Source organism: Dipodomys merriami, unplaced genomic scaffold (assembly GCF_024711535.1).
Source record: "Dipodomys merriami isolate MVZ:Mamm:240054 unplaced genomic scaffold, mDipMer1.0.p SCAF_2, whole genome shotgun sequence".
In the NCBI taxonomy this organism is placed as follows: Eukaryota; Metazoa; Chordata; class Mammalia; order Rodentia; family Heteromyidae; genus Dipodomys; species Dipodomys merriami.
The window spans coordinates 76,151,476-76,173,968 of NW_027203381.1; the positions used below are offsets into that span (position 1 = coordinate 76,151,476).

The 22,493-nt window shown below is 36.0% G+C and overlaps 1 pseudogene; it reads right to left on the reverse strand.

Moving 5' to 3' along the window:
• Positions 1-21,984: 21,984 nt before the first annotated feature.
• On the reverse strand, positions 21,985-22,078 carry LOC138832655 (U6 spliceosomal RNA; annotated as a pseudogene).
• Positions 22,079-22,493: the final 415 nt, after the last annotated feature.

Consider the following 22,493-nt stretch of genomic DNA (forward strand, 5'->3'; position numbering starts at 1 on the left):
CAATGGAAGAAGAAAAGAGGACATGGAAAATACAAGCTAAAATTTTTTATTTTGTTATTGTAGAAGTTGTTTATTTTGTTAACCTAGGAATCAAACCTAAGTCCAGGTACATGCCAGGTTCAATACTCTATCATTCAATTACTTCTTCCCAGGCTCTAAAGAATTTTTCCTGATTTCTTAATATTTTGAAAATCAAAACTAAGCTAGAAGCTCCATATCCTTATTTTATTTAATTTATGTTTTCATTTATTATTATTATTTTATTATTATTATTATTATTCATTTATTTTTGTTTGTCCTGTGCTTGAACTCAGCGCCCAGGTGCTGTCCCAGAGCTTCTTTGCTCAAGGTTAGTTCTTTTCCACTTGAGCCATAGCACTACTTCTGGCTTTTTCTCAGTAGTTTATCCAAGATAAGAGTCTCACAGACTTTCCTGCCTGGGCTGGCTTAGAACCTTAATCTTCAGATCTCAGCCTCCTGAGTGGCTAGGATTATAGACATGAGCCACCAGCGCTGGGCTCACATATTTATGTGTGGAAGTGTATACAGTGGATTCCATAGTCATAAAACAAAACTGTGGTTATGGAATCTAGGAAGAAGAAGGAGGAAAGGAAAGTAGAAGGAGGTTAGGTTACAATTAGGAAGGAAGAATTCCCAGTGTTCCATTGTATAGTAGGGTGACTGGAGTTGACATTTTTTTTTGTTTTACTGCATATTTCAAAATAGTTAGGAAAGAAGATTTTGAATGTTCCCAACACAAAGAAATGATAAATGTTTGAGAGAATGGTATGTTAATAACCCTGATTTTCTCATCACACATTGTATGCACATATCAAAATATCACATTATACCGTGTAAGTATGTAAATTTTATGTATCTACTGCAAAAGCAAAGAAAATACAGCAGTGTATCAATGAGTAAATTTGTTTTGTTACCAGTGGAGTACATTTGCTTCCTTTCTTCTCTTTTCTCTAATATTTTTCTTTTGAAAATAATAAAAGTATGAGAGCCCAGAATAATCCAGAGTACTATCCAAAGTAATCATTAGTTTTTACCAGATGAAAAACTAACTACTGAGAAATGGAATTCGTTTGTCACATAGGAGCAAAGCCAACACTTCTGGCCATGTTTTTGGGTGTCTGTAGAGTATAGGGCTATCCTGCCTGTTATGTGCTTTTTATTTTTTTCCATTGTTTTTATTCAACAACCATCCGCAACCACACAAGGATTAGTCTTACATTTTTCCAGTTTCTGCTATGTTTGCAACTTAACTGACAGAGGGAAACACGATACTGTACTGGTTTCTGGCAAAGCTGAGTCTTATGTGCTGACAGGCATTCTCTGGCCCTGGGCACATGTCCAACAGCAGGTGCCTCACTCAGCAAAGGGCTCTGGAGCTGTCTCTCAAAGGAGGCAGGTGGAGGACCAACACTGTCTTCCTGACACTTGGAGGTTATGATCTACCACCAGTGTTCTCTCACCAGGTAAAAGGAAGGGGAACTACTGCTGCCAAGATTAGCAACACTAGACATGGGAAATAGCCATAGGGAGCATCTGAACAGCTTAGGGATTCTTAGCTTGATGGATGGGGAAGAAGATGAGATGAGACATTTGAGTTTGTTTACGTAGGATTATTGTTCATAAGCCTGAGTAGGCTGACCTTCAGGTCAGAATGAAATGTCTGTGTGTTTTCTCTAGTTGAGCATGAACTAAAAGGTGAGACTCACGGGAGCTGAGCTGACATCATTATGGGGCTCTAGGGGGACAAGTTATTCTTGCTTAATAGTATGTATTTACTGTTGTACATTTGCATTAATTTAGATACATATGTGGGACAGTTATAGTTACAGATGAGCAAATGGAAGGTAATGAAAACAGGATTTAAAGTTTAAAAGAGTCTTAAGGCCTAATTGCTAATGCAAGTTTATGGGCACACAAAAAGAATGGTAGAGCATACCCTGAAAGGGACAGCCCGAGGTAGAAAAGTACAAAGTGCAATGCATGTGTAAAGGCAGTGAGAAAATAATTTTGAGAGAATATGAAATGTTTCAGTAGGTGTGGAATAAAAATAAATTATTGAAAAGACATATAGACTTAAATGCTTGAGAGATATTTGTCCTTTGAGATTCACCAGCCAGCGAAAGTATTATTTAGTAGGGGACTGATTTGATTTCAGACCCATTTAAGAATAAATGTGGAATGCAAATTATGTATCAGAAATACTAAAGGTCAGTGACAATGGGTTAAGTTTGACAGGTCTGTCAATTATACAGCATACATGATAGGACCTAATTCAGGGCGGTAGCAATGAGGAATGTAGATAATGTAGATAAGAACAAAGAGATGGAGAGAAGAAACGTTTGACGGAAATGATGGATCAGCTCTGTGATGTATTTATTTCAGGGGGCGGGGAGAAGGGGCTAGGAATGATACGCAGGTTGTGAAAAGCATGTGATTGCAACCACATTCTCTCCAGTATCTCAGCGGTGCTAAGTTTTGGTATGATAAGCTGAGCATTTGACCCTAGATGATTAGGAAACTAGTAACAAAAGCCAAAGAGAATTTTAAAGGACAAGGAGGAAAAAAAATTACAAGACAAGCTCTAGGTAACCCAAGTAAAGACTAGAAGACTGGTGGGAAAGGCAACCTCCTCTGTGCTCAGGGAAGGCAGCAGGGTTCAGACAGAGATAACACACACTGAAAGATAAATGTTTGCAGGGCAGGAAGCAGAGGGCGAACAAATGACCTCATGTTACACCTGCCTCAGCAACCTGAAGGGATAAATGTAACAGTCCTTATAACTCTTCATTCATTGCTCTTCTCCACTGTTCCATTCCCATTAGCAACAAGTGTATAGGATTTCTGTGGTTTCCCTTTTTGTTCTAACTTCCTTCCAGAAGTATATCTAAAAAATCTTTTATTGTAAAGATGCTGTACAGAGAGGTGACAGTTACACGAGTAAGGTAATGAGCACATTTCTTGTCGCGTATTATTTCCCCCTCCTTTGTTGTTCTTCCACTGTCCCTTCCCTCCCCTACCTCCCTCTCTCCTCCCACCTCCCTGAAGTTATAAAGTTCATTTCCAATATACTGTCTGGTGGGTATCTTTGTTGCCATGGGGCATCAAGGACACAGGATGACAGAAGTACATTTTATTTTTATTTTCTTTTGAGGGATGGAAAACAACAAAGGGGAGAACTTTCTATCCAGCTCTTGCTACTTGTGAGTGCTTGCTTCCATTGACATGGCTTAGTATTTTCTGCTCTGTTGCATATTCTCACAAAGGCTACTTAACTCTGAATCTTAGTGTCATTGTCTAAAAAAAACCCACTAAGAATAATGCTAGGCTGCTATAATATCAACTAAAATTATGTTATAGATAATACATGGGGACCACCTGATGAGGTTAATAGAAATAAAATATGTTTACTTATACATTGTATTGATATATGATCATGGGCTGTCACAAATGTTTCTCTAAAATTCACATAGCATGCCTTTGAATGTCCTTCTAGTGTGAGGGGGATTTGCATTTGAAGGGAATAAAATACATTTTCAAAGACAAGTAGTTTATAGATATGCCTGTTGGAACTGAAATAAATTCAGATAAGTAAAGAAACAGTAATATTGATTAAATAATCCTTAGGGAAAAATTTATTTTGGCCTTGAAGGTGTTTTCTTGGGTCTATTTCCTTGTTCTTATTTATCTTTTCCTTTCCTTTTAAGCTATGGCAACTTGTGGTGCAGTTCTGGCTTTTTACAAATAGAGAAGATTGTCAGATCTCACAGCCAATGTCAACAATGAAGAGGGAAGGACAGAAATCTCACTCAGATTCAAACACTTTCATTAATTACTGGCATTAACAGTAGAACGGAAAGTAGAAAATTACAGGCAAGAAAAGAAACTTCTGGTTTTAAATGCTCTGCTTATTCTTTATGATCACAGCTTGAAGTTTCTTTTCTTCCTGGGGCAGGAAGAATGGAAGAGGAAGCTTCAAGCTATTTGGGATGTCAAGAAATGTCAAACTCACAGTATTCTAGTAGTTACCAAAAGTACATTATTTTTCACCTGTCCTTTTCTTCCTATTACCCAGACAGAAGGTGGTAGTGGACCGATAGCCAGGAAGAATTGAAATCTCATATGGGAAGCATTTCAATGGGCTCTTTATTCTAGCCAATGAGACACTCTTTCAAGAGAACAAAAATCCTTTCATCCATGTGAGCCATTGGATCTTATAAGGATTAACAAAACATTCGCATTAGGAATTTTAGATTTTATTTTTTTGTTTTCCAGAAGGAAAGGTAAATTAGGGTGTGTATCAGTAGGTCTTATATCTGATGTAGTTTGTCAATAGTACTAGGTACTTGAGAATTTCTGGAGGATGATGAAACCAATTTGACATCTTGTTCTCACTTTCCTATTCACAGACAATGTTAAGTTCTGAAACTCCATTCTTCCCCAACACTAGCTTTTCAGCTACAAAGTTAAGTAGTCTCAGTACCACCTGGAAAGCCTTGAAGGTATTTTAAACAAGGACAAAGAAGCACGATTAAGGAGCTTCTATACTTAGATACTAGCCTTTCACACTTTTAATAATGAAAAAGCTAGTCTCTTTATTTAAGAAAGTCAGGTGTCTATATAGGAAATGTTGGGGAATATGAAACATATAAAGACTCCAAAAATGAAGAAAGGGCTTGAATCTTTGTCATCATTTGGCAGCTCTCAAAGAGCAAAGAACATGGGTCGTGCAGGGAGATGGTAGGCCCAGAGATAATAGCTACCCTAAAGACTTCATGGTACTTTTGTTTTAGAACCAAAGAATAATAGAAGCAAAGGGAACTTGAGATTAAAAAGAGCTCAAACATCTTCCATTTTTTTAAAATTAGATGAGCCAGGGAAGTGATATGATTTGTTAATTTTAAAGCAAATTTGCTAGTTTCCAAATCAAGACCAGAAAAACCAACCCTATAACTCTTAGTTCACTGCTTTGATTTTAACTGAACAACTCCTGTCCCATTCTGGGGTGCATGTAGGATTTGGTGTCCTAAATTCCTTACAAGAATATACCTTTTTCCTCTTCTCTTAAAGTAGGAGACCCAGCATGAATGGAAATAGATTCCATACAACCTTTTCTATTATTCAGCCAATGCCTTTCATTTCTGGGGAGCCTCACAGGCTCTCATGGTGGTTATGATATGGTATCCTCATGAATCCAATGTGTGCCTCACAGATTGTCAGAAGAAACAGACTTCATTGCTGATCAGGACAGAGTTCTAAGCAGTCTGATTTTATTTGTGACAGACAACTATTCTATGGTAACCACAAAGATCTTTGAACCCCCACAAGAGCCAAAGTATACTTGGCAAAATGCTGTCTTTATGCCACTAACAGGCATTTCTCTGGGTTATAGCTTACCAGTATAACCCTCTTTTGTATTACATTCCTAAGATCTTTAAGTCATGGTTTTTATTTTGTCATTATTTCTTTATGTGTTTCTACTGTTTTAGATAATTAACTTTATTTGTGCACATGTGTATCTTCCTTTGTTAGCTTTCTGGGAGCAAATGTGTTATAAATATACCGAGTAGTCCTTCTTTATTGCTGAGTTTGAACTGGAGGCCTTGTGCACCTTTGGCTTTCTTGTTCATGGCTGGTGTCCTATCACTTGAACTGTGCATTTGGTCCAGACTTTTTCTGATTAATTGGAACTGGAATCTTGAGGACTTTTCTTCCCAAGAATGGCTTCACATTTTGATCCTCCAGATCTCCATCCATTGAGTAGCTAGCATTACAGGCATGAGCTATCTGTGCCTGGCTCTAAGCACAGCTCATTAATTTCTTATTCCTCACTTAAATTCCCAAATGTATAATTTTGTATGTGCTGTGTATAATTTTGTATGTGCTGTGAAATTGGAGTATTCCTTGTGAGTGCACCATGAGAGCATTTGATAATTTCATATTTACTAAAATGTTAATAATCATGACAAGATGCATATATAAATCCTCATCTATAAAATATGAATTATCACAATTGGCAACCAGTTGCTAGATTCCAGGAAGTATACAAAAACTAACCATTAAAATGAAAATGTCTCTAAAAACATACATATTCACAAATGTGTACATATATATACAAATACTGATACACAAAAGTATGCTTTTGAATAAAGAGATTTCAAGGGACTACTACTTGAAAGAGAAAGTGAAAAAGAGGATGAATAACTTTGATACATATTACAACTAAATATGAAAGCAGTATGAAGAACCCCAATGAAAACCATGGCTAAATAGAAACTGTGGGGAAGGGAAAGCAATAGACTGGAGTGGGATGTAGCTGAAGGATTTGGGATAATGTGGATAATACAGGATGGGAACATTTGAAGTAGATTGGAAAATGGAACAAGGAAACATTTTTTAAATTGTTTTAGGAAAGGAGCGGTAAGGGATACTTATAGAAGGAGCTGAATTAATAAGTATATGTTGTATACATGCATGGAAATGTCACAGTAAAATTCCACCGTGTATAGCTAATGAATGCTAACTTTTTTAAGTCTCTAAAATCACATTCTTTAATATCAAGACATATGATGGATTCTAATTTCTGTAGCACTATTTTGTAACTATATATTCATGCTTATTGCATAGTGCATATATATTTTGAATAATAAGATGGAATATCTTTTGAAGTTGACAGTCACAATCTGCATTTTGTGGTGGGTAAAAGCTAAGACATTGGCAGTCTACTCTCATATGTGTTCTTTTCTATCATCAGCATGCTAAGATAAACTCAGATCCATGTTTGTGCATTACCTGTGGTGTCTGGCTATCCATGTCCATCCTTGATACAGTCTCAACTATATACACTATGATGCATTTCCCTGTGAGATAGACTTTGAGGAATATGTGACATCCACATTGTAGCTAAAATGGAAAAGCTGCAAAAGTGACCAGGGTCTTGGGTAAATCTTGCAAAGATCATATAACAACTTGTAAGTAAGTAAATGGAAGGAGCAAACATTGATTTCAGTTAGTATGCTGCAAAATGATCTTCTAGGGACTGCTACATATTCCTGTGTCTGGGGAAACATCGGAGTAGCCTTAGATGTGGACCACAGCCTTTACATGCTTTAATTAAGGCAGTATTATTGCATACCACTTGTACAACTTGAGACTTGGAAAGTAATCAATGGTTCCTGCTCTGTCTCTGCCCCGTATCTTGTTACCTTGGCAACAGGTATTACCTGATTTTATGAATTTCCACAATTGTACTCACTACTGACAGTTCACTTCATAAATGTGCCCTTGGGTGAGCACAGTTAAAAGAAAAAGAAAGAAATGTAAAGATAACATAAAGCTTACTGAGTGAGAATCTGAAGCCTAGACACAGCTCATTATAGTAAGAAGCTCCACAGTTCCGCTGGTGTTCTGAGGATGTTAACATTCTCATTGGGCATTCAGGCACAGGAGAATCATCTCACCTCCTCCACTTCCAAGACAGCATGACTTGGAATGGCCTTTATACAGAGCTGCTGTTGAAGGTGTTGCTACTCAAAAACATATGCTAATCATTATAGGCAAAACCGTAGGCAATTCTTGTAAATAATTTTTATGTAGCTCATCTAGGCAGCATCATCAGCTTATCCACTCTGCCTTATACTCTACATTGCCTTCTGGCCATTAATAATTTTCTTGCAATCTAACCATACTTAGCACTCAGAAGCTCTGCTAAGAGAGCCAGCTGGATCTCACTGTGTTGGCTATTTTAGTACAATGTTGATGGGCTTGTCAAATCCATAGTGAAAATAAACAAACACAGTAAGTATAACAAATGTATACATAAATGCAATAAAAGTAGGTACAATGAAGATCTTTTAGCCTTAAAAAATAAAATTTAACTTTCTCTTTACCTTGAATATATGTGATAGATAGGAACTACCCTCCAGATAAATAGAATGTGAAGGTAAAAAATCAGTAACTTGACAAATGGAGAAACCTACTGGAAATACAAAACAAAAACAGGTTGTCAAGCTTAGCATCATATCACACATGTGAGCTTATGCATTTCCCAGACAAGATCAAATCACTTCTTACACGTTATCTGAACAAGCCCTACATTTTCTTCTGTGCATTTTCCACATTTTGAAGTTTTATAATTATGCAATAGCTTTACTGACTCCTGTCTGCTCCTCTGAGTTCAAGATGCTCAGGGCAGGGGCAACATCTTTTGTTTTATACCTTATATACAACTTCCACCATAATGATGACCTCCTTGTTGATCTTAAATGCTTAATTAATATACTATGGATTTTATTTTTTATTTTCAGTTCTTGTTATTCATTTCAACATTTTATTTCTTCTCCTTAGTCTCTTTCATTGTTATGTATATCTGTACTTTAAGAAATAGACATCCGTAATCTTCTTTGAGATTGTTTTTTCCAATCTAGTGACTGTAGAATTACAAATTTGATGCTAGTCTGAATAGAAATATAAAGTTATATAATTTTCACATATTCAATTAAGGAATATTTATAAAATATATTATTCATTTGAAATATTCAAAGAATATTTAAATAGACTTGATCATAGGCTTGATATTGTATATCTATATGGAAAATGTTTTAAGCAGTAGGTGATGAGTTTAGACTTCCATATTCTCACTCAGAATTGTGTATGTCCTTCCTCCACATTGTGGGGAAAGCTCCAGACATTTTGATTACATTCATTAGTGTTTGCAACACTATAAATTGCTGTAGCAAATGTGTCCTCCAGATGCTTTTCAATCGCAGGCGTCCTTTATCCAAGCATGGGTGCTCTCTCCTCAGTGGTCCATCAAGTTTTTCTCTAAAGTGACCAACACTCACATCTCCTGATGTCTAAGAAGGCAAACATATTCTGAAATTTTTAATGTGTACAGCATGTTAGGATTTTTTTTAAATTTTTACTTTATTGTAAAGATCCTGTACAGAGGGGTTACAGTTACATGTGTAAGGTAATGAGTACATTTCTTGTCAAGCATTGTTACCCCCTCCTTTGTTTTTCTCCTAATATCCCTTCCTTTCCCCACCTCCCAAACTCCTCCCTCTGCCTTGACGTTGTAAAGTTCATTTCCAGCATAGTGTCTTGTGAGTCTCGTTGCAATGGGTCATCCTGTGTCCTTGTTTCAGTGTTTTTATTCCCCTTTCTTATATCTATATACCTATAGATATACATACATACATGCACATACACATACAAGATGCAGGGAACCGAAAATCAAATACAGTAACAGGGGATATTTTTGTATAATCTTATGCAGTGATATAATTTTGTGTCCAGGAAAGAGAGAGAAGTCTGGCTACTCATGACAGAAAAACTTTACTCAAATTAAAATTTAATGGACCAGGATGAAATTTTCTTTTTTAGTATAAGTCTTTAACATTTAACACATTAATTTACTCACTATGTAACAAGCATTCGCAGTTTGTTGGCTCTGTGCTTAATTTCGTATAAACAACAACACAGGTGAATATGTGCCCTGCTGACCTAGAACTGATACTCTTATGTGGCATGTGGCAAAGCCTAATGTATTAAGTTGCTTGCAGTTATTTTTAGTTCAAGGGCAATTTCAGGGTTACAGTATCTAGACAGGCCCACAGACTAAAGCTCAGAAATCCAATCTTGTATCAGCCAGAATGACTTCTTGTTGGGAGTTTATGTAAGAGCAGAACCCCAGCAACTTTGATTGTTCCATTGCTCAGTTTTCTCTTGCTGCGTTTGGTGTGGAACTGTTCCCACAGTGGTTGGACATGTGGATATGTGTGTGTGAGGGAGTTAGGGGAGCAGTTCTCTCTTAATGCTTACATTGAGGACGTATGAAAGAATCAGACGGGAATGAAGAATACACTAATGCAGATCAAATAATTTCCCTCTGGTTTGTCTGCTGATATGGAACATTCTCATCCACATTTCAAATGGTTACTTTGTATATCACCTTTTACTTGTCTACAGTATGTGATCTTCCAATATGGAATAGTCTGGGTGAGGGTCTCAGATGAGGAATAACTAGTTTGTTAAAAATTAAAAAAAATAAAATTAAAGCAGAATTAAACTACAGTTCCTACTGTCTGAGGCTTCACCCACTCCCCAACTCAGCCTCACCTGGGCTTACCTGTTAGGAGTGATGTAACAAGGTCTACTCTCTGTTCAGTGATTTGCTACCTGTGATCTCCTCCCTCCCTTACCCCAACTTTCATCTGTGTCAAAATCTGCCCTCTGCTCTTGAGCCTTTATCCTAATTTAGGGCAAATCCAAGGCAAGGCAAATAAAGGAATTTGTATTTGCTCGTGTTCAGTGTGAAAACATGGTAATTTTCTGCAGCTTATCAAAATATTTTCTCTGTTGTATTTGAATTTTTAAAATAGTTTTTGTGTGTATACCAGTACTGGGGCTTGAATATAGGGCCTCAAGCTCTTCCTTGCCTTATTATTATTATTATTATTTTTCATTCCTTGCCTTATTATTTTCATTCCTTGCCTTATTATTATTATTATTATTATTTTTCATTCCTTGGTACTGTAGTGCTTAAGCCACAGCTCTATGTCCACCTTTTTGGTGGTTAATTGGCCTGGGCTGGCTTCCAATTGTGATAGCCAAATCTTGGCCTCCTGAGAAGCTAAGGTTACAGAAATGAGCCGCTGGTTCCTGGCTTATGCCAGGAAATTCTATAGAAGTTTTAGGATTGTAACAAATTTGAGAAAAGGTACAGATTTTCCAAATGATAGAAGACATACATTGGTCCCCTTCTATCACTATCATTTATAGAGTGGTATCCATGTAGTAACTGATGAACTGAAATTGATACATCATTGTCATCTTGCAAGAGTTCAATCTTGGTGTTATACATTTTATGGGTTTGCACGAATACCTGATGTTATGCATTTACCACAACAGTATGACATAGAGTCTTTTTCACCTCTCTAAAAATATCCTGTGCTCCTTTTATTTATCTACCTCACGGTCTATAGCTAATCCCTGGAAAGAAGTGATATTCTTATTGATTCTATAATTTTGTCCTGTCCTTTCAAAATAGTAGGCTTCCAGAATTTACCCTTATATAGCTTTCCTTAACTCGGATTAGTTTCTTTTTTAGAGATGTTTATTTAATCTCCCTCTATGCTTTTGTTTCTTTATAGTGCTGAAAAACAATCCATTGTCTGAACATATTAGCTTACTTACCCCCTTGTGTACTGAAGAACATCTTGGTTGCTTCCAAGTTTGGGCAATTCACCAGCAAATCTGCTCTAAATATCGTCATTCAGAGTATGGTTAGCTGTAACTTTTCAGCTTATTTGAGTAAATATCAGAGAGAATGATTCTTTTTTTATTTTTTTTTATTGTGTAAATACTTTACAGAGGGATTACAATTATATGGGCAAGATAATGAGTACATTTCTTATCAAGCATTGTAGCCTCCTCCTTTGTTTCCCTTTCCCATCCCTTCCCATCTTCCCCACCCCGCCCCCCCACCCAATCCTCCCCACTACCTCGCCCCCCACCAAAGTTGTAAAGTTCATTTTTCCACATAACGACTTGTACATCTATCATCATTATGTTTAGTAGTTTTAAAAAAAAAGCTTATGAACTATTCGTTAAGGCAGTTTTAAAGTATTTTGCATTTCCACTAGCAATGAATGAGCATTCCTGAGGGTCCATATCTTTGCCAGCATTTCATGTTGTCAGAATTTTGGGGTTAACCATTACAGTATATTGTAATCATGGGGAATTGTCTTTATTTGCTTTTTCCTGGGGACATTAGCCAGAGGCCTAAATAGATACCTTACCAAACAAGATACATAGATAGCAAATAGGCATTCCACATTATATGTCCCCAGGGAAAAGCAAATAAAAACAATTATGAAATGCTGGCAAAAATGTGGAGCCTCAGGAATGCTCCTTCATTGCTGGTGGAAATGCAAAATACTGACTAATTTTTTAATTGAACTATGTGTATTTGTTTTCTTATTGAGTTTTAATGTGGTTTTTGTATATTTGGGAATCAATTCTTTATTATAATGTCATTTGTAAATATTTTCTCCTAACTTGTGGTTGCTCTTCTCGTTCTCTGGGTTGTGCATTTTTTTCATTTACAATTGAAAGTAACAGATGCTGTTAAATTGCTTTTATCTCTTGGCACTTAGCATAATTCTACACATACCAGTACTTAAAGTCTCCTTCTAAGACTACAAATGGATTGAAAAGTGTAACTCTATAGAATATTAAAGCCCAATAGTATCCCCTAACTTAAGCAAACGTAGCTATTAAATTATAGTGATAATTTTATAGATTTCTTTAGAATACTTTTGTTTTTATTCTTCTAAATTTAGGTCTGCTATCTCACATTTGTTATGCAGCAAGAATGTATGCAATACTTTCTCCCATTTGTCAACCAGTTTTTCATTTGCCCTAGGACTTGTAGGATCACCCTTCCACATTGACAAGCTGTATCCTGCTCAGTTGGCAAGATATGACAAGGTTACTTCTTGAGGTTATGCTAAGTGGCAAGACATTCATTTACTTAGAAATGAGGTAGGAAAAGAAGCTTGCCTAATTGTTATTAGACACTATTCAGAGATTGCAATGTTTGCATAAGCTATCTCAGGAATAATTGACTCTAACACTAACCCTATTCTTCAGGATGGTGTTGCTCATGCCTAACAGCTGCAGAATATAGGCCGTTGTCTTTCATTCAATGACATTTAGAGTCTCTCCATCTGATATGCACCATGCTGCCTCCCTACTTCTTTCCTCTTGACAGAAATGAATGCCAGCCAAAAAAAAAAAAGTGGAAACCAAAATAGCAAAATAGAAATATTTTTAAATGGAACAATTTCAAAACTGGGCCCATGGATGAAAAATGAAAAATGAATGTATTCTGACCTAATCCTTTAGTTTAACTTTCAATGAGAGGGAAGACAGTCATTTCCTGGAGTTTTGTTTAGGACAGGGAGTTGGCAGGGAGAAGTAACCTCTTACCCCTCAAGGTCTTGAAAAGTCAATTCTGCCTCAAGCACAGTGCTGATGCTACTGGAATAAGGAGGAGAGGAGTAAGCAGGACTTGGAAAGGCAAAGCAGGACTTGGCTCATTCATGGCAGGGCCAGAACTGAGCTCCTGGAACAGAGGTTAAGGGGAAATTAGGGAGCTGTTTTTCACAATTGATGGTCATTTAAATCTCAGACTTTATGGAAGAATATGGGAAAAGGAATGAAGTCTTTTCCCTTTTGTGATCTTCAAGGTATGGGTTGTTCATTTAAGGATTACAAGAATGGAAATCATATCTGTTTGTGGCAAACACAAGACCCTGTGCACTTAGTTCCTCTCAATAACAAATGGAGTTCATGTACATCCATTATATCAGGTCATAGTTATATTTTGTTCAGTCCATGTAGTTTCATTTTCATTTAATTTTACTGAATTGAGTACGGAGTTCAAACTCACAAGACTTAATATTCTTTGACAAACTAAGTCACTGATAACATCACTTCTGGATATTTAGGGTGCAGTAGACCTGATGAAAGTTATTCCTTTTAATTCAAAGTGCTCCCACTCTGCCATGTTCAATCTACCTTGCATCTATGCCCCTTTCTCAAGTTATTTGCTTGCCCTCCTATAGGTATTTAGGTTTGTAATACCATTGTTACTAACAGCATCACTTCCAGAGAAAGAATCTGTAAAGTTTTATTTCTAGATATTCTTCTTTCTTTGTAGTTATTAGTTAATTAGTTAGCTTATTCATTTTATTCTAGTCTTGAGATTTGAACTAAGAATCTAACTTGGCTTGCTTGCTCAGCCGGTGCTAAACCACTTGATCCACACTTCTAGCTCTTTGTAATTTATGTTCTTAAGAGCATTGAGACTTTGAAATATGGTCTATTCAATGTATATATGCCTGACTTGCAAGGACAGTGTATGTTTCACATGCTTTTATAAAAATATAATTTTTATTAGCATATATTAGATGTGAAGGGAGATTCTGGTGAGACAGTACTCTGGTCAGAGTCACCCTCTATACCCACCTTGTTCTCCCTCTCCCTTCCTAATGTCATCTCAGAACGTTTTCATTGATTCCATTTTCATCATGAGCATATACAAAGTTTGCCCATATTTACCAACATTTACCTTCTTTATTGTGCCTCCTCCTGCCTGCTGGTACTCATCTTGTAGCAGAGCCAATTTTACTTTCCTGTCATTCGTCTTTCAATTTTAGTGTATATTAATTACATGAGGGGGTTCACAGGGGCACTTTTCAGGTACATTTAGTCTAGTCAGATTCATCTATTTTATCATTATCATTTGTTTTTGTTATATTATGTCTAATAATATCTTGTGGAAGTGTTTTGCTATGAACATATTTGCTTTCTTCTTATGTCCTGTCTATATCATCACCTTTATCATCTCTTTGGCAACCTAATCAGCCATACATTTACCATATTTCCCATCATGGTCCAGGGCATTGGAAACCAAGTACGGTAAGTTGTCACACATCTCAATGAACACTTATCCTAAATGTGTGTGAGTGGGTCTATTAAATTGTAAATTGAACAAATGATGTCACTTAGTCCTACACCCTGACTGATTCTTAATGTATAGGTACATCTACATGGGCTAATTTGCATGGCCATTACACAGGTGCATGCCCATGCATATTTATTTTAAGTAATTTAAGATGTTAATTTTGTAGATATGATCACATAAGTTTAAGTTTAGAAAAACCATGACCTGGAAATCCGGCAGTGTTGGGAGTCTGGTGTTCAGTGATGCACATGTATCCTATTGCTGTGACCACACAACTCCCCAGTTACACAAATACGTGATTCATAAAAAGTAATTTTATTATGTATGAATGTAATGACACTTTTTCACAAGGTTCAAGAAGATAGTATTTTTTTTTGTCTTTTTCTTTTTTGGTACTGGGGATCGAACCCAGGACGTTGTACTTGCTAGGCAAGCGCTTTGCCACTGAGCTACATCCCAGCCCGAAGATAGTATTTTTTATAAAAGCATTCAGAACCCTTCTGAATTGCTGTCTACTCACCTCTTTCTTACCCTCCCCCTGGTTAGCATCTGAGGAGCTATTTTAGAGCTCTTCAGGTATCTACTTGAAAGCATTTAATCAGAATATTCTGCTCCTCTGGACCAACATTCTACATTGGATAATATTTACAAATATCTTAGATTTTGTGATGTAATTTAATGTCAGTAAGTATTCTAGGGAAGACATTAACCACACATTTTAAAGTTAGATAAAATAACCATATTACATAGTTAGCCTTTAGGGGGCAGGCAGGCTAGTGGAACACCCAGAAATGATTCATGATCCAGGGTGTGCATATTCTCCAGCTTAAAACCTGAGTTACTGAAAATCAGTTTACCAAATGTGATCTGAAGAATATTTCATCTCACTGGTCTGTTTTTGCATTTATATAATCATAAAGACTTAATGACATCCTGTCAAGACACATTAATGTTTTCCTTGAGTTGCAGTGTTATTAGACTTACCTGAATCCTACAGCTTTCAATAACATCTTCTCAATAATTAGTCTTATATTTTATAGCAAATGAAGAAGCTGTTTTAGTAATGCACATGAACAATGTGAGCTCGTATCTCGACTGCACAATAGGATATGGAAAGCTTTATAAAACACACCTGGTAGATATCCAAACTAAAAACAGCAATAGCTCCCATGACCCTCTGATCCACTAGCATGTTGTGTATTAGCCTGAGAGCTCAAGACTTCTTTCTCCCAACAGAGGTTTAGGTGCTCATGTCAGGATGCCACTCAGCAAAGAAACCATGGAAATCACTGGAGCATGTTATGTAAGAACAAGTGCATCGATATTGGATGAAAAACATTCCAGCGCAGTCCTGTTCCCTCTTTAAAACTGGGCATATTAATAATTTATCTCCACCAAGCTGTGGGGAAGACATTTATTATTGATGAGATCATGTTTTATACAGTTTCGGAATTTCTGGCTCTTCCAGTTCTATCTTCTTCCTGCATCGTAGTGAAATGCCCCTCTAAAGAAAATCTTCCAAGGTTTCAGAGCATAACAAAAATGGGAGAAAAGACTGGGTAGTTTTTATTTCTCCTTTTTTTTCATTTCTGTCATCTTTTTGTCCTCCTTTCCCCTCCCCCACACTCTTCTTCTAGTGAAGAGGGACCTAGCCATCAAGGAGAGTACTGAGAGATTTTCAGAGGTATAGAATGAGAATAGGGGCTGTAGGAGAGACACTCAGAGAACAGACTTTGATTCCGATTGTTTTCCAATCACTTGGATAGTGCGAAGACAGAATGAGAAGGATGGTCATGCCTTGGGTGATGCACACAGAGCAGAGTCCCTCTGGAAACCCCTGTGTCTGGTCAATGCTATTCTCTCTTGCAGAAAGGGTATGATATAGATGCTGCCTATCCTAGATTGTTCTAATTTTGGAGATGACTGAAATAAACTAAAATTATTAGATCTAAAGGCAGGGTACTCATTGCTTCATGGAGCCCTTTAAATATCCTTTGTCAGTCAAACCCCCAACAAGCAGAGCTCTCTTCCCATTTTGATTGGATAACATGAGACAGAAATCATTGTGTGCATCATTGGTGTACAAAATCATTTTCTCAGGCAGTGCTTTGCTCATCTCCTAGCTGTTAGGAGCTGACATCCTGCCCCAGAGGAGATTTTCCCATTGTAGTTTCCCAATAGGGATGCTGACACAGCTTGTTTTTACCCATAAGCTTCAAGGAGAAGTAGGGAAAATTTTTCATTTATTTATCTATTTATTTTATTTTAGTTTTTAAATTTACTCTTACTGGCATCTGCAGTTCAGTTTCATTTCTCTCTGTCCTCTTGGGCCTAGTGTCCTTGGCACCCAGAAGCTACATGAGCCTAAATATGCTTTGGGATTGTAATGATGCCTGCATAGTTTAGGATGTAAAAGGCTCTGGCATCTGCTGGCATCCAGAAAATGCCATAGGAATATGTCAACCACAACAACAACAACAAAAAATACTTTGGTAAAATAAGTAAATGGAAATCTGTCATCTTGTCCTGTGGTTTATTCTTCCTTACATGTTAAGTTGCTTTCATACCCAAATCCATAGATTTCAACTATTGTCAACTATTACAGCCCCGTTTCCCCAGGATTCAGGAAAAAAAAATGACAGCTTGATTCTGAAGTATATCTCCATTTGCTTAATGTAAATAATTACAATGCTCAGGGGGAAGTAGGGTGGAGAATAATTATACATTTTCCCCTAATATTCTTTTTTCCTACCCAGGCAAATCTTTCCTAAGGTTTAATAATACACTTAGGAAGTTGTACACAGCTTAAAGTGGCTATCGAAGAAGGGCATGTGAGGGAGTTGTTAGCCTCAAATATTTACTGACTGAGTTATCATGCAAACCTTACAGAAGAACATGATTGTCCTTCTTTTCGTGACTGTCCTTGTAGGTAATTTAATTTACACAGACTCCAAGATCAGCACTTGTGTAAGTAAATAAATTAATTACTTAATATAATTTCTGATTTATAAATCTTAAGCCCACCCTATTTTGAGGAAAATCAATAATGTTTTCACTTTAATGAAACTCTCATTTTCAAAATGTCAGGATGCTACAGCTGACACTAGATAAGACCTTAGAATTTAGGAATATTTGTCAACAACACTGGATTTATCCAAGCAGAGAAAGCCCCCAATTTTTTTTTCTTTTTGTTGGTCGTGGGGCCTGAATCCTGGGCCTGGGCTCTGTCCCTGAGCTCTTCAGCTCAAGGCTTGCTCTCTACCACTTGAGCCACAGTGCCACTTATGGCTTTTTCTGCTTATGTGGTGCTGAGGAATTGAACCCAGGGCCTCGTGAATGCAAGGCAAGCACTCTACCACTGAGCCACCTTCACAGCCCCAGCTCTCCTCCATTTTAATTCACCTACTTATTCATGATCTCTCCCTTTCTCTGTTTTCCTTCTCAGCTTTGCCAGGGTGTCAACTAGGCCTACTGCCAGTAACAGAGGTTTCTAAAGAAAGGGCCTTTCTTTGAGGCCTTAGTGAATTTGTCTATCTTCAAAAGGATATAAAGGAACTACCTGGATGTATACTCAACTTCCTTTGTGGCCTTCTCTTCCCCAAGATGAAATGCATTTCCCTAGGCATAGAAAATGACTCTGACTCTCTAGGGGACCATGAAGCCTAAGTTATACTGATATTGGTGATCACTTATAAATAAATAAATATGTTTAAAGGAATTAGTGAATCTGTATTGCTTCATTAAAATGATCAATTGACTAGCCATTTAAAAACATGTTAGCTCAACTAAAGTATTTTCACTTGAGGTGATTATTTTGCTCAAAATAATGTGGTAACCTCAATAAGATCTAGAGTCGGGACATTGGCCATAAGTTGAATTTATAACTTGCATCATATATACAGTTTTGGATGGTAGGCAATATACTTGGTCCAAGCAGGTGATAAGAAAATAATATTACATGAAGTCAAGAATGATAGATTGGGATGGAATCTGGTTTGCAAGTAGAACAATAACCTGATAGTTTAAGAACTAGACTAGATTTTTGATGTCAGCTTATAGGTAGGTATAATGGATGGATTTAATACTACTAAAAACAATTGGTGAGCTGGTAAACTTCAAGAATGGATGTAAGATAGAGTGCCTGTGGGCCACACAATCTAATGACTGTCTACAAAGAGTCCTTTATCTTCTCTGTACCTGAGCTTCTTCACAAGTTTGATAAAATCCAAAGATTCTACAAAATAATTGCTTAATTGATAAAAATATAGAAAATCAGCTATGTACCGGGAAGATGGAGTCAATTTGCTTTTCCATCTTCCTCCCATTGAGTTCATCTAAAAACTTGGTTATTGTATGTTAAAAACACTAAGAAGACTTTGAAAGATGAACAGAAGATGATACGTTTATTAGGTATCTGTGACCAAGAGTTTGATATGGTATAGAGTTCTTAGGTATCCTTTTTTTCTCATAAATACCAAACACAAGTATGAAGAAGTCAGCAAGTAGAAAATGCCAACATAAACAGACAAGAACAAACAACAGAAAAAAGAGTTATTACAACAATATGTTGCCCTCCAGCTTGGGGCAACTTATTAAACAAACAGCTTTTAGTCGTAAACAAATGGCTTTATCCCCTCTTAGCCAGCAATGTTGATACCTTTTGACTTAGTTGATTTATAACAATGCTAATCAAAATGCATCATTGGTATAATTTGTAAAAAGCATTGTATCTAGAATTGTAAAAGTTACCTATGAAGTGGTTTGAAATATTACTTAGGCTGATTCTGTCTAGTTACTTCCAGGGGCCATTACAATATTGTCCCATAAGGTAAAATGTGTTATAAACAAGGAAAAATGAAGAGCAATTAAGAGTCGATGATATGGATACCTGTTCTGACATCATTTTTTTCTAGCTAGCTGGTGGTTTGAATGTCATCAGTGATTGGAGTAACTCATTGGAGTAACTCATTGAACTTTCAGTGTAGCCCACACATCAGGCATGAGGTTTGTCTTTTCAAATTTATGTAATTTGTTCAAATTCAATTTATTAAGCTTTAGGAAAGTCCAGTTTCTACCATAGAGTTTTTAAAAGATGAGGTTATTTTGGAGGGATCTACAACATTTAAGATCGTATCCATTCTATAGATGCATACTGACAAATTAAATATAATTAGGACTATAATCTAACAATGAATATAATACAGTTTTTACTTAAGAACAAAACATGTTTCTTTAATGTCATTAATTTTTATCAATGTGAGTCAAATGAAAACCTTGCTATAAGCAAGAATTGAGTTATATCATTTTGTCTTGATTTAGTGATATATGTATCCAAGAAAAATGATTTGCCATTTTATATTCTTAGATTTAGAAGATTCTAGATGTTAGGAAATTCAGCCAAGGTTGACCTAGTACTTTCACCTTCTGTTATTTAAAAACCTGAGTCCTAGGACCAGCCAATTGTTAATCATACATCAAAATGCATAAGGACATTGAAACTAGTTATTTTATGCGTATTCACAAATATGCCAATATTTTCATTGTATGTTTACATAAAGAGTAATTTATATTGGATTTATATACATAATCACAGTTTTATAACACATGGCTTGTTTTTTAACATTAGATGGATGAAATAGATGGGAAAAGTAGTTGCTTTCAACTTTACCCACAGAAAGCAAACTTTTCTTAAATCTAGAAAGCAAAATAATTTCATAAAGAACCAATAATGCTTTAAACAAAAAACATAAATGCCCATAACTGTCATCAGTTCATTGTCTCATGAAATTGTTATTTACTATGATATACATTAGTAGTTCAGTGAATCCACTTGATTTCATTGGGTCCTGGCCTAGAAAATTTTTATACTAATCCATTGAGCTGAAAGTTATGAAAATCTGAATTGAACTTTCCATGTTAGAGATGTACACATGAGTCTGATCATAAATTCTTTCAGAGAAGAATCAAAGTAGATGGCAAGTTCCTTAATGTGGTCATGATTAAAATTCTTATATTAAGTATTATTTTATAGCTTGGACATTCTTCTTGCACAATGTTAAGTGTTAAATAAACCCAATATGTGAATTATCCCATAACTTTAGAGTTATATCCTTTGAAGATTTGAAACCCAACCATAAAAATTTCAAATATAATTTGAGATTAAAAATGAGTTGTTAGAATTTTGATTCTGTTGATGTATGTCAACAATTTCATAATAGTTTAAAAGCTTGATCAAAGTAGGATCACATTCTGGAATAATGGCAACTCATCTAAACAGTGACAACCAATTTATATTATTAATATAAACATTATTGCATTACATATAAATATAATCAATGCCATATAAATGAATGTATTAATATTATAAGTTTTAGTATAGATTAAATTTAGGCATATGTATTTCATTTACTCTAAAATACAATAAATTATATTATTATATATTATAAATATGTTTTATTATAAATTTATAAACTAGATAAAACTAAGTCTAAACATATTATAGGCATATAAAATAATTAAAAATCTTTAAATAGATATTAAACTAAAATCAGTTGTCTTAATGATCAGTTTTAGTAGATAAGTAGATTTTTTTTTTATTTTGTTAGTCCTGGGGCTTGAAATCTAGGCCTGGGAGCTTGTCCTTGTGCTCTTCAACTCAAGGCAAGTGCTTTACTGCTTCAGCCAGAGCACCACTTCCAGTTTTCTAGTGGATTATTGGAGATAAGAGTCTCAAGGACTTTCCTGCCTAGGTGGCTTTGAACCATAATCCTCAAATCTCAGCCTCCTGAGTAATTAGGATTACAGGCATGAGCCACTGGCGCCTGGACAGTAGATAATTAGTAACCTAATAACCTGGAAAGAAAGCATAAACATGATATTGAGGAAACACAATTTTTGTCTCCAAAGCAAGTCACCATAAGGTATAAAAAAATCCTTCTGTAGAATAAATGATTCTCCTTATGGGATGCTCAGTTAGATAGCACAAATATCAAACCTGGTGAGAAGGTGCTTGAATTTATTTATTTATTTCTTTTCTTCAAATTTAATTTTATTGTTAAGGTGTTGTACAGAGGGATTCTAAGGAAATGAGTACAGTTCTTGTTGAACAGTGTTCTTTGTTTTTTCCCCACTTTTGCACTCCCCTCTTCCTCCTTCTCCCCCCCCATTTCTCCCCCCCACCCCAAATTGTAAAGCTCATTTTCAACATAGTGTTTTGTGAGTATGGCTGTTGCATTGGTTCACCCTTTGTTCTTTGTCTCACCATTTTGTTATTTCCCTTCCCTTCTCCAAATCAGATAAATGTATTTATAAGACACAGGGTGCCAAGACCAGAAACAGTGATAACAGGGGATAAAAGAAAGTGGGGGAAAAGAAAACAAAATGAAAGAAAAAAACCTTCACACAGTACATTAAAAACAACAACAAAAATACTTAAAATTATGGAACATTTCACGAACTTGTGTGTTGTCCATGCTATTCTTCTCTGTATCATTCCAATTTTAGTATACGTACTGCTGAAGTGAGCACAGATGCTTGAATTTAATTGGACATTGAAAGAGTATGTGTCCAAGCTCATGAGTTGCTTCATTTTCTGTTAGAATATACATAACCAAAAAACAACCCTGAGCAGAAAAATACATGCCTCTTCAAAACAGAAAAGGCACCTGAAATTGTATCATTAGTCAGAAAAATTATAACAAAGCATAGAAGCAAGTTATTTTTTGTTTTTATGAAAAATATTTTTAGGGCTGGCATTGTGTCTCAAGTGGTAAAATACCTGCCTGGCAAATGCAAGGCCTCAAGTTTATACCCTCATAACCAAAACAAGACAAACAAACAAGAAATAAAAATGTAAAACTTAATTAGCAAGATTTGATGGCTCATACCTATAATGCTAGTTTTTAGGAAGTCAAGATTGGAAGGATTACAGTTGGAGGCCAGA